At 39.4% G+C, this 12,035-nt stretch overlaps 1 pseudogene; it reads left to right on the forward strand.

Annotated features, from left to right (window-relative positions):
- The window catches only part of LOC117215757, a 115,904-nt pseudogene extending 104,462 nt beyond the window's left edge, over positions 1–11,442 (forward strand).
- The last annotated feature ends 593 nt before the right edge of the window (positions 11,443–12,035 follow it).

Here is a 12,035-nt window from a genome sequence, read left to right on the forward strand (position 1 = left end):
GAAATCAGTCATGTTTCGTCACAATATGAATATAATATTGAATATGTATATGTGTACGTATTTTCTCTTCCTTATATGTAGGTAACTTTCTTTTCTTCAATTTATGTTATTATAACAAAACAGTAATAACAAACGCATGTACATATGTAATATGCAGAATAAAGCTTTCGGTCAACAACAGATTACTACGTACATACATGTACATGCATAGCCAAGCTTTTGGAGACTCATAATTATACGTGGATTTTCGACTACACGAACGTTGTTGGAGGGTCAACTGCATATCCCTTACTTTCATAATTAATTAAGTTATAACAATATTTTCGTGATTTGGAAAAATATACTGAATTTTTTTATAACGATACATTCAGAAAAATTCTATAGAAATCCATCATGATTGATAATGCTCCATATGCGAAAATTAATTCCTATTATGAATTCCGAAAAATCGTAGCTAATGGGGAAAATCGGTAAAATGTTTCATAGTGTACGAGCTATTCGTTCTGTAATGGTTTCATATAGACGGAGCTCTACCGTGTTACTCCACGCACAATGGATACAAATTTCTTTAAATTTCTTAATTTACCAGGAAAGGAAGGCTACCTTGAGCGGAACAGTAAGAAACTGTAAAGAATTGATGCTGCTCCCCTTTTGGTCCCTTCCCGTTATCCACCCACGCTTCTTCCTTGTCTCATTCTTTTTCTCCTTCCCACTGCAAAGTCTCCACTCTCCGGTTTACCAAATGATCGCATTTGTTACGGAGAATTGCGGCTTGGAAAAGCAGTTTACCCCTTAAGGTACGTTTCTCGCTCTCTGGTAACGGGCCTCTTCTTTAACCATACGTGACTTCAACCTCGTAATTTACCCGTAGCTTCTCGTCCGACTATTTAAATTCCACCCTCCAACCTCTCTCGTACCTGAGAATCCGACGTTTCTTGAAAACCGAACCGCATTCTACCGCGGTCTCCTTAAAATTCCAAAGGCGTTAGTTACGCGATCGCATTTCACCTGGCATCTGTGCGGATTCTCTAACGAGCAATCGAAGGATCAAAGCGAACGTTTCTGGCCCGGTTTCAGGATCGAATCTCGCCGAGGAACGACCTTGATTTCACAGACGGTTCGACGAACCCCGACAGTTTCCTTTGCTCTCCGACGTTTCTCATTCGAGTGGCCTTAATCGAGATCAGCGTTGCCGTGCATCGGCCTGCTTAATTCCGTGACGTTTGAATTCTTTGCTGCGAGTTAAGAATATTTAGCGTAGTTTCGGGAAACGTGTTTCGATTAAGAATTGAAAAAGGATCGGTCTGTCGGTTTGTGTAATTGTTTATACAAGTTATCGTATGTCTTCCGAAAGGATCATTTTTATTCAAGCGAAGCTTGTATAATGTTGTGTAATAAAATATTGTTTTCTTGACATGTTCAATATAAATATCGTAATATCTTAATATCTTCGTATAAGGATACGATAAAACACCTTATTGTTAGTATAGAATTGAAAAAAAGAAACTTGATGATATTAATCGTACGACATTGTAATGACAAAATTAAACAATCCAACTGAATCGATTAAATATGGCTCCTGAACGAATTAGAATTTATTATAGTCCAGCAACTGTTGCGAGTATCTTGAAACAATTTATCAACGTGTTGCAAATGTAATTCGATAATTTAGGCAAATCTTCGCGTTTCTTACGAGCCCTGCAAGTGTTCTAATATTTATGAACGAGATTTGTACGTTTAAAGGCGAACTAAATGAAAGTAAAGCGCCCAGCCTTCCTCGCGTGTTCCGCGGAAAATGATGAAATATAAGCAGGTACGTAGGAAGGTTATCGGGTGCATCGCACGGAAGCACCCGTCGGTTTTCCATTAAAATAAATGTGCATATTAAAGCGCGTACTTTGTAATTAAAATTAACGCCTGGCCGTTTCTGCTGGACGCTTTCGGCGTACGTCACGCAGGAATTATACGTAGTTCGCGTACGAATCAACCGTATCGTCCCTGAAAACCTCGAATCAATTACGTTTCTCGTTCCATTGCTTTCTATTCCTTATGTTTCCGGAAGGATACGATTAATCTCCACTGATAGTTTGAAGTATTCGTCAAAATAATTGCCATCCGTGGTCGACGTTGATTTTACGGTTTTCCAGAAAGTCTTTTCGAAAATCTCAAGTATTAATGACGCGTTTAACGACACTGTTTGTTGTCTATTACAAGTATTTCGTATTTTTCTTCGATAATATAGATTTTCGTTAGATATATCAGATTTTTATTGGATTTTATATTAGATGTTCTACATTTTAAATTATTTGTTTTATAAACGCAGAATGGAAAATATCGTTGGATAGCTAATTTTACGAGTGAATAATCAGCAGTCCCAGCATTGAAAGGTATTTTATAGACGTTCCATCTATTTTTATGGGTGAGTTAATTGTCCGTGGTAGTTAGAAACGATGCTTTCGCTGCACGCTCACCGACTTGTATCAAGTTAACGAGTCAATAAAATAAAAATGATGACGTAATAAAATAAAAATAATGGTTTAATGAAATTAAAATAATGACTTAATGAAATATAAATATATATATATATATTGTTATATAGCCAAGGAAAAATTCCACTAAAAAGAAAAAATTCTTAATTTTTGACCAGTCAATTTCGATCGAAGAAATTTGTACCTTAAGAGATTAATCGAATTGATCTTTTCTTCAATCTCTGCCTCTTTTGCAAATATGAAAATCTACGTTAGAAATTCTTGCCGGAATCAAGAGCTCGGGATGCAGCTACTTCTCATTTCCGGATTAATCCGTGAATCTTTTCTACTCGCAATCGGTTGGTTCTCCGGTAAACACGCTAATTAAGGTGTCGTTTCACGGTTGTTTGTGTTTCCCAACCGAAGATACGTGGTCCCTGCGGTAGCTAAACAACGTCCTTTCCATTCGTGTCGCGACGTCTCCGGGGTTAGATCGGATAATACCACGGTGAAAATTGTCGACGATCGAAACGATCGTTAATTACGGTTTTAACCTACATACGATATGTGCGTGTGTCGCACACCGGACAGAATAGAACTACACGGGGAAAAGGCACGTGTGCTTTTATCAGATAGCGCGAGAAGAACAAAAGCACCTTGTCTCGTGCGTACAATCAGCAGAAGAAACATGGGTAGCTCCCATTTTACGAATCCCTGCGTTACGAATTTCTTTGGAGTGGAATTTTTATTTTAAATTGTGTACGTCGAAGGCGATTTTTTCTCTTTTTCTTTTTTTTTTTTTTTTGTAGAAAAAGATGTACCGTAGCTTCTCAAAATTGTCGGTTGCTGATTCACCTGGTGACGAAGAAATGAGCTAATTTTTTTCCAAGAATCTTTTTGATTCAAACCTTCTCTTATGTTATTTTCAAATGCGTAAATCTTCAGCCAGCAAAATCTTCCTTTGTCATTTCGTATTCGCTTTATATTTTGTATATCTCTTCCTACGAACCTAATTCTCGCTTATAGCATCGTCTCCAATGGAAACAGTTTGTTACTAGACTGTACATGTTGATGGATTTATGAAAAATCAAAATGTTCAAAACGGTGTAGAATACGTATGATGTGCAAGAATATATATGAAATATCCGAAGAAAAGAACTATTTATAATAGTTAGAGGATAAGAAGGATGTTTATCTAGATGGTGTTTCTTTAATCAAGTACAAACATAAATACACTGCACCATTTTTCATTTTCATTGCTTATAAGTTACGTTATCGGGCTAGCGTTTAACCGAAAGCTTGATGAATAATTCTCAACAAGTAAATACATCAATCGCCACTTTACGCTTTAATTTACGATCTCGGTATATCGGTTCGAACAACTATACCGTAACCATCTTTCCTTACGATCTTTCTCGCGCTCGCACGAGCGCACCTGGAACAAACATAGTGCTCTTGCACGCATACTTGCCGCTACTTGGCTCCCCTTCTATGTGGAACCGCGCGTTCCTGGATATCTCGCGATGCTTATCTGCTTGTCGGATAACCCGCCGCGATCCTCTTTCCACGTTGCTCGATCGTTGCGTGCTTCTTCGTACGAGGCTCGAAACACCGCGTTTACCTTCATCTCTTCGTACGAAAAGGACGAAACGCGACGCCGTATAGGATGTTCCGTGAGTAAGATTGGAACTGCGTGCGCGGTCTGCGTTCGATCGTTTACCGCGTTCCGATACGATGTTCAACCCTTGGGCGAAGGAGAACCGTTCTGCCATTTTGTTCGCCTGGAAAAAATTTGTTGCGCTTCTTTAACAATCAAACGCCTAAACAGACGAATACTCGAAACTTTTCTATAAATTTTGACGAAGAGAAATGCAGATCTGGAGCAGTTTTGTGATATTTTTGCTATAATAATAAATAACTCTTTCAGCGAAGGTATAGAAATGGGTACTTGGTTGTTGGAATTTAAAGTGGTTCAGCTTATCGTAATATAATTTAATGTAATTAACCATGTTTCTTGTCCTGAATAATTCACTCATCGGATTTTCGTATAAAATTCTGTTGTGTAATTCCACGAAATTGACAAGTTACAAATTACATGCTATGGACTTCCCTTGTATAATACTACATCGAATAGAATAATTAGATTTGTTTACACGGGAGTTTGTGGCTTCTGAAATTTCGCTAATGTCCAGCGTTACTTCCATCAAACAATAGCTGTTTTTCGTGATTATTGGTATCGACGTTTCTAATTGCATCTGTCATTCGTACTTTGAACAACTTCGTTATGACTAATTATACGGAAATATAGTTTGAACTTTTGCCAAAATTACTCGTAATTTCTGCTAATTGCCGATTAAATTTTAATACTAAACGTCTAGATTCTGAAAATATCGATGCTGAAGTGCCAAACCGAAATTTTTCATTTTCCGTTTCGTCTTCCTGTAAACGTTTATCTGCTGCTTACCTTGGAAAATTAAGTTCCTTTGTTTTACGTGTAGTTCTTCACAATTGTTCGTTTAATTTCATAAAGAAATTAGCTTCTAATTGCCGATTTTCTTCGGTCTGTATCCGGGTTTCATATTAAAAACGGATTGAAAATGAAGCTTCGCTCGTGATATCTGTCTCATCGCTTTTTGTCAGAATGTCGATTGCTGTATTGATTGGCAGATTAATTTTCGAACGGAAACGTGATATCTGAACACAAAAATGAGCAATCATGTCTTTCTAGATATATAGCTTGATAACGGAAACCTTGTTTCACATTAACGTCACATTCATGGAATGCGTTTGAATTCTGCTTATCGGTTCCCCAGGAGCGATGAATTTTTCATTTTTCGAACTCGGCTAATCACTAGTCGTCACTCGCCAATCAATGACTCATTTTTATCCGATAAGCACTTTTATTCGCACTCGTACAGTTGGCATATAAGGTAAAATTCAACTGTAAGAATTTTATTTGTTATCTGTCCCCTATATCGTGGGAAGATAGTTCGACATCAAACAAGAATACAAACCTGTGTATTGAAATGTTAAATATACATACAATATATTAAATCATGAATCGATAGAGGCCGGTATTTCTCAGAATGCTTATCTTATGGTGATAATGCAAAGAATCGAACGGAAAGACCTTTTATAGCATTTATTACAAAATAAAATTTCGTATAATTCGATAGAATAACAAATTAGAAAACGCGAAAGTCAAAATAGAGTATCGTTGACTTTATTTAACGTTCGTGTCGAGGATGTTAAATATACTGCAATGGAAGATACCATATAAAATAAGGTTAAAGCAGAAAATGACTGGACAACACGAAACAACTTGCACTCTCCGTTTCTTTTGCGTCTTTCACGCGACTGTGCAGCTTCGTGTACGCATGTTCCTTTCTTCCATTTTACAATCTCTTCCACCCATTTCAGCCAAACTACGCGGAACAGATTCTTCAGTCTCATATTCTCTGAAACTTTCTTTCTCACCCTAACCTCAAATATTCATTGCCTGTTCGCATCTCTGTACCTCGGTCGCTTGTAATAAACGTCCGCGCCAAATTCCCATTTCCATGCTTCAGCGGTGCGTTGCTGAAAACAACTCGTAAAACCTACTTTTCAATCAAAGCACAAATCATTGTTACAACGTCGTCAATTACAATTACGAGAAGACGTACGTGTAAAGTAAGGAAGGCAGGACACACGGAGCACACGGTAGACTTCCACTTCCTTCGTCGCCTCTACCCATAAACTGGAATTGACGTGTTGCAGAAGGGAGCCCCGACAGGCTCTGAGATGGGTGTTCGGAAAATAAGGAAAGTTTTTGTTGCGATTGAACGTTACCGTTACGTCGCGATAAGAAGGAACGAGCAGAAGAAACAGCTTTCCCTTCCTCCGGCTGCTTCTCCATCCACTCCCTTCTTTCTCCCCTGGTATACAACATTTTTTCTCCTTTCATTTTCTTTTTTCTTTCTCACGTACTTCGTCGCGTCCTGCACAAAGTCAGGCGTTTCATTTCGTTAAGAGGAATATGCGTTAGGGTTCCGATTCAAAGGCACCTGGTTTCCCTAGTCGATAAATTGTTAGATATCTTCCTTTCCGTTTTTTCTATTATCTCTCTCTCCCCCCCCTCTCCCTTTCTCTCTTTACATGGTTTTGCCCCGTGTTCTCACCTTTTCTTTTCCGTACAGTGACTTTTAGGAAGTCCTACGTGAACTTTCAAACGACGAAGCCTTCCCGATCGCGTGCTCGAGTAATTATCGTGGATAACACAGGCCTTCTCGAAGGGAAAGGAATTTTCTACCTGTTTTCATCTCTACACGTTTCTGCGTTTAAGTTGTTGTCTTTCTTTTTTACGTCTCATTTTAGTTTTTGCGTCCGAGCTCCTCCTGCTGGTCAAGCATTTTTCAGCTTTTAGATTGCTCTTTATTTTTACTGACATTGTTAATCTCCCGTGGTATTCTATCTGTCGATAGCATCGTTACTTTTAGGTCCATCTTGTTCGCCTTGAACCTGCTTAACGCTTTGACTGCCACGCCGAAATCACATGTTTCGCTCAGGACGCCACGGGAGTATTTTTATTATTCGAAGCATGTAATCGCAAAATAATAATAAATCGATGATGTAAGGCAACATTCTTCCCCAATGGATCGTTTATCTTATTGGTGGTCACGAGTGACCATCGTGGCGCCTTGGTAACAGTTGATAGCGACATATTATAACAAGGCTTCGTCTATTTCAACAAACCATTCGTATTCGTTATTTCGTCGTAAGCCAAACGTCCAGAATATATTGTTGAAACGTGTAGAAGATATTAGTAGACAGTATTTGATCATTCTATATATAATAGTAAGGTATGTTCACATTTCTAACTTCAATTATATAATTATAAAGCAGCATTTACGGTTATTTTCTAAGGTGTGTTTATAATAATATTCGTAGATTAAGCCTCAAAAATATGCAAACACAGTGCACCATTAGATGCAATATTCGTTTTCATTTTTTTTTATTGATGTTCTAATAAAAATGTTTAATTGTTCAATGGGGCACTTTTTATTTTAAAGTATCTTCTATTTATCGGTTATATATAAGCAAAACGTCCAGAATATATTGTTGAAACGTGTAGAAGATATTAGTAAACAGTATTTGATCATTCTATATATATAATAGTAAGGTGGAGAGACAAGCGTGACATTTTTATGATTTCGACAAGACATTCGGATGAAATGGTGGAAGTCCGAAAAAAGATTATGTTTGTGATAAAGCAATGGTAGTGGTAGATTACAACAGAGGAAAGTGTGCTGTACATTTATCAAATCAAATGATGGAATATTCTACACCACATAGAAAAACCCTCAAGTGGTATATAAAATTAGCTTTAGAGTTATTGTTAAATACATCAGTTTCAAACGCGATGATACGCTATAAACAAGCATCAAAAACAGAAGTCAAGGTATCAGCTTTTAGAACGACACTCGTAATGCACCTTACACAGTACCATTCACCAGAGCCGTCGAATATACTTATTCGACAAAGATTACGACACGAAATGCAGAAGAAAGAAAGACAAGCGTACCTGGCACGAAAATTTTGCAAAGAGTGCTATAAAAAAAATGTTAAACAGTCAGGATCAAAAATTGCTAAGAATCGAACCAAAAAGTGACCACCTATTGTTCAGATTGTATTGCTGAACCACATTTATGTTTAAAGTGTTGTAACACAGTGCACCGTTAGATGCAAGATTTCTTCTCATTTTTTTATATTGATGTTCTAATAAAAATGTTTAATTGTTCAATGGTTCACTTTTTATTTCAAAGTATCTTCTATTTATCGGTTATGTATAAGCAAAACGTCCAGAATATATTGTTGAAATGTGTAGAAGATATTAGTAAACAGTATTTGCTCATTCTATATATAATAGTAAGGTATGTTCACACTTCTAACTTCATATAATTATAAAGCAGCATTTACGGTTATTTTCTAAGGTGTGTTTATAATAATATTCGTAGATTACCCCTCAAAGATATGGATGCAAACACAGTGCTCCTTTTTATTTCAAAGTATCTGCTATTTATGGGTTACATTCAAAATGCCCTAACTGTCAATTTTCATACAATTTTTACAATCGTAAGAAGTTCAAGCGCTCCGGTCATCAGTGACCACCGTGGTGTCACAGGAGAAACCGTGGCCGATCATATATGACCAACGTGACAGTCAAAGTGTTAATCACGTAGGCTTTTAAATTACGATAACGTTGTGAGGCTGGTATAGCAATAAGTGGTAAAATGTCATTTTTGAAAAAATCTACCATTTAAGACGCTATTTCCACGAAGATACATCGAATGTTCCTTACACTTTACCAGGAACTTTATGAACGATCTGATACGGAATTGTAGTACGAGCAATAAAAGTCGTAACGCACTTATCATTCCAGTTTACATTTTTATCGGTGAAATAACGTTATTATCAATATCAGTTGTCTCGCAAGGCACTCGCGTGCAAGTACACGCTTGATTCGTCAAGAGTGTGAAGAGATAATCGAAGCAATTATTCCGCGTTATAAGGTGTGTCGTGTCCAGGGTGTCGTTGGTCCGCTGTTAAGTCGCAATTAATGTAAAACAGCCGTATAGTCACGCTAAACGTGGCGTCTGCGTCCGCGAAAATGCTAGGTGCCTTTGATTTAAGACCGGTCTTCGTTAAAGACGTCTTTATACGCTTTCAGCGATTCCGCCTGTTCGCGTAAACGATATATTCACTTTACAACGCGTCGTTTGAGTTCCCTAACTAACTCTTTTAACATTCGAGAAAGTACACGAGCCTTGTTATCCCGTTTGGTTACACGCGTTTGCGTACTAAACGCGATAACGAGGGAGAAATTCTAGACTTTATTGCTCTATACCACACAACGTTCCTTTATTTCTTTCTCGCGGCTACAGTGTAAACTTCAGGTACGAGCGTTTCACGCCCGTTTCCCTGTTACTCCATAAAATGCAAATGGGTACAGCAGCATTAAAACTACCGAACGGTAGTTCGGTTTTCGTATGCTAAGTCTTAAATGCAGCAGAACGTAAAATGGAGTTTTAGCGTGTTCCTATCGGAATACGTCTAGGCAAAGAGACACGGATCTGCTGGCTTATTTTTCATAGAACGATGAAAATAAGCACGCTTATTGATTAAAAGTTTCAGTAAAATCATGTAAAGATCGCAGCAAAGCGATGCGTTGCTTTTGTGCTCTGGTTTTCATGTCACGTCCTGATTAAACTGCAGAATATTAATATATCGTAGTTGAAAATGAAGATGAGATCTGTCGAGTCAAAAGATATAAATCCTTTAAAAATAGTTGATAAAGTGGCGAAATTTTATGAAAGCCAAATTCTTAAGACAAATAATAGTAATTGATACTGTGATAGTTTGACCATCATTTTTCTCAATAAAAATGTGTGCTACTTGATTGACGAATAAAAACATGAATATAAACTAAACCTTCTTTCTGGTTTTGTTGGCAGGTCTGGGAGAGGCTCGAGGAAGACGCCTTCGCGAGAATTCTCGGCGCAGCGAAGAAGAAAGTAGTGACAGATCGTGTCCGCGTAGCAGTAGAAAGTAGAGTAGTAAGATGCTAGTCTTCCCGTGCAGCAGCAGTCATCGACGAGGATGGGATCGATGCTGTCGCATCAACAGCAACTTCGCCTGCTCCTGTCGATCCTGGTGCTGTTGTCTCCCCGGCTGCCGGTCCGTTCGACGCCAGCCGACATAGTAAAAGGTTCCACGATCCAGAAGTGAAACGCATGAACCATCTGGTCGTGGACAAGAACACCGGTCGAGTTTACGTGGGCGCGGTGAATCGGTTGTATCAGCTCTCGCCGGACTTGAGCCTCGTCGTAAAAGTTACTGGTCCAAAGGCGACTCGACCGCTTGTTCGATGATCGACTGTCCCCGTGAAACGCCAACGAGGCTAGTGGACAATGAACAAGGCGTTGGTGATCGACTACACCACCAGGTTGATCTCGTGCGGAAGTTTGTCCCAGGGCACCTGCAGAGTACGAAACCTTCACAATATCTCGGACGTGGTGCAAGAAGTGAAAGAGGCCGTGGTAGAACAACGCTACCGCGTCCACGGTGGCGTTTATCGCGCCTGGACCACCGAATCCACCCGTTTCGCAAGTGATGTACGTGGGTGTAACGTTCACCGGTAACTCGCCGTACCGATCGGAGGTTCCCGCGGTCAGCTCCAGATCATTGGACAAGGATAGAATGCTGAACATCGCGGAAGCTGCCGTCACCACCGGTACCAGGATGTACGTGAACTCGTTGTCGCGCGAGATATCCTATCAACTATGTGTACGGGTTCAGCAGCGGTGGTTTCAGCTATTTTATGACCACGCAGATGAAGAACACCGATACCGCGGTATTCATATCGAAGCTGGTTCGAGTCTGTCACGACGACGAGCATTACTACTCGTACACCGAGATACCGATCAACTGCACCAACGATGGCACGTATTATAATCTGGTGCCGCGTACGTCGGCAAGGCTGGCTCGGTTCTAGCCGGAGATTTGGGCATCACCGCTCAGGACGACGTGTTGTTCGCGGTTTTCGGAGAGCAACAGCACGCACAGCGACGTACCGAAGGAACATTCCGCGCTCTGTGTCTACTCGTTGAAGGCCATAAGAAGGAAGTTCATGACCAATATACAGAAGTGCTTCAGCGGCGAGGGTCATCGGGGCTGGAATACATCTCCGAGTCAAGTGCATCTTAACGGTGAGCGATTCTCTCTGTACTTTCTTTCACCGATCTCTTTTACGATCGACGTTACCTCATCCGCCGACTTTTCAAATCGTATATATATAGGCGAAACGTGGGCTTTGATTTTCTACGAACGAGGTTTCCGACGAATCGTAAAATGTAATAGCGGAACACACGTGCTCGCCAAACGTTACGATAGCAAATGCCGCGAACGAAATGTCGGATAAGGCGCGAATATGACTTTCGAGTGGACGTGTTTCTTTCGTTTAGAAAAATGTTTAACTGCTTACGACTGGGTAGCTTGGTAGCGGAAAGAACGCAAGCTGCGTTGCTTTCAAGCAATAGAACTTTGTACGATGCTGATTTTTTTCAGCGCTAAGATATCTGATAAGTCGTATAATTTTCTTTCGATGCAGAATATACGTATATGAAATTATTCACAAGTCAACGTTATTGGAAATATTCCCGAGTATAATAAATTATATAACACGTGGAGCACGTGTTGTGACGTGTGAGTGACGAACTAACCTGCCTCTTCCGGTTGAGACATTAAAATTGTATCTACCTACCAGCATTTTTCTTATTAGGAAAAATGGCTACGTCTATAAATCGTTCCTGTACATCTACAAATCAAAGAAGAACCAAATAGAACACTTGCCTTGTATCATTTTCTAGGCAACTTTCCAGCCGCTTATCTACGTTACGTTGCATTGACGTTTCGCTTTCTTTTCCTTTCATTTTTAGCAAAATCCGCATAAATCACAACGTTCGAGTGGCATATTTTACTCGTAGCTTCGAGTTGGTCGGTATAAATCGCGAGTCAAGAACAGACGAT

The sequence above is a fragment of the Bombus bifarius genome, unplaced genomic scaffold, assembly GCF_011952205.1.
Source record: "Bombus bifarius isolate JDL3187 unplaced genomic scaffold, Bbif_JDL3187 scf7180000009790, whole genome shotgun sequence".
Classification (NCBI taxonomy): domain Eukaryota; kingdom Metazoa; phylum Arthropoda; class Insecta; order Hymenoptera; family Apidae; genus Bombus; species Bombus bifarius.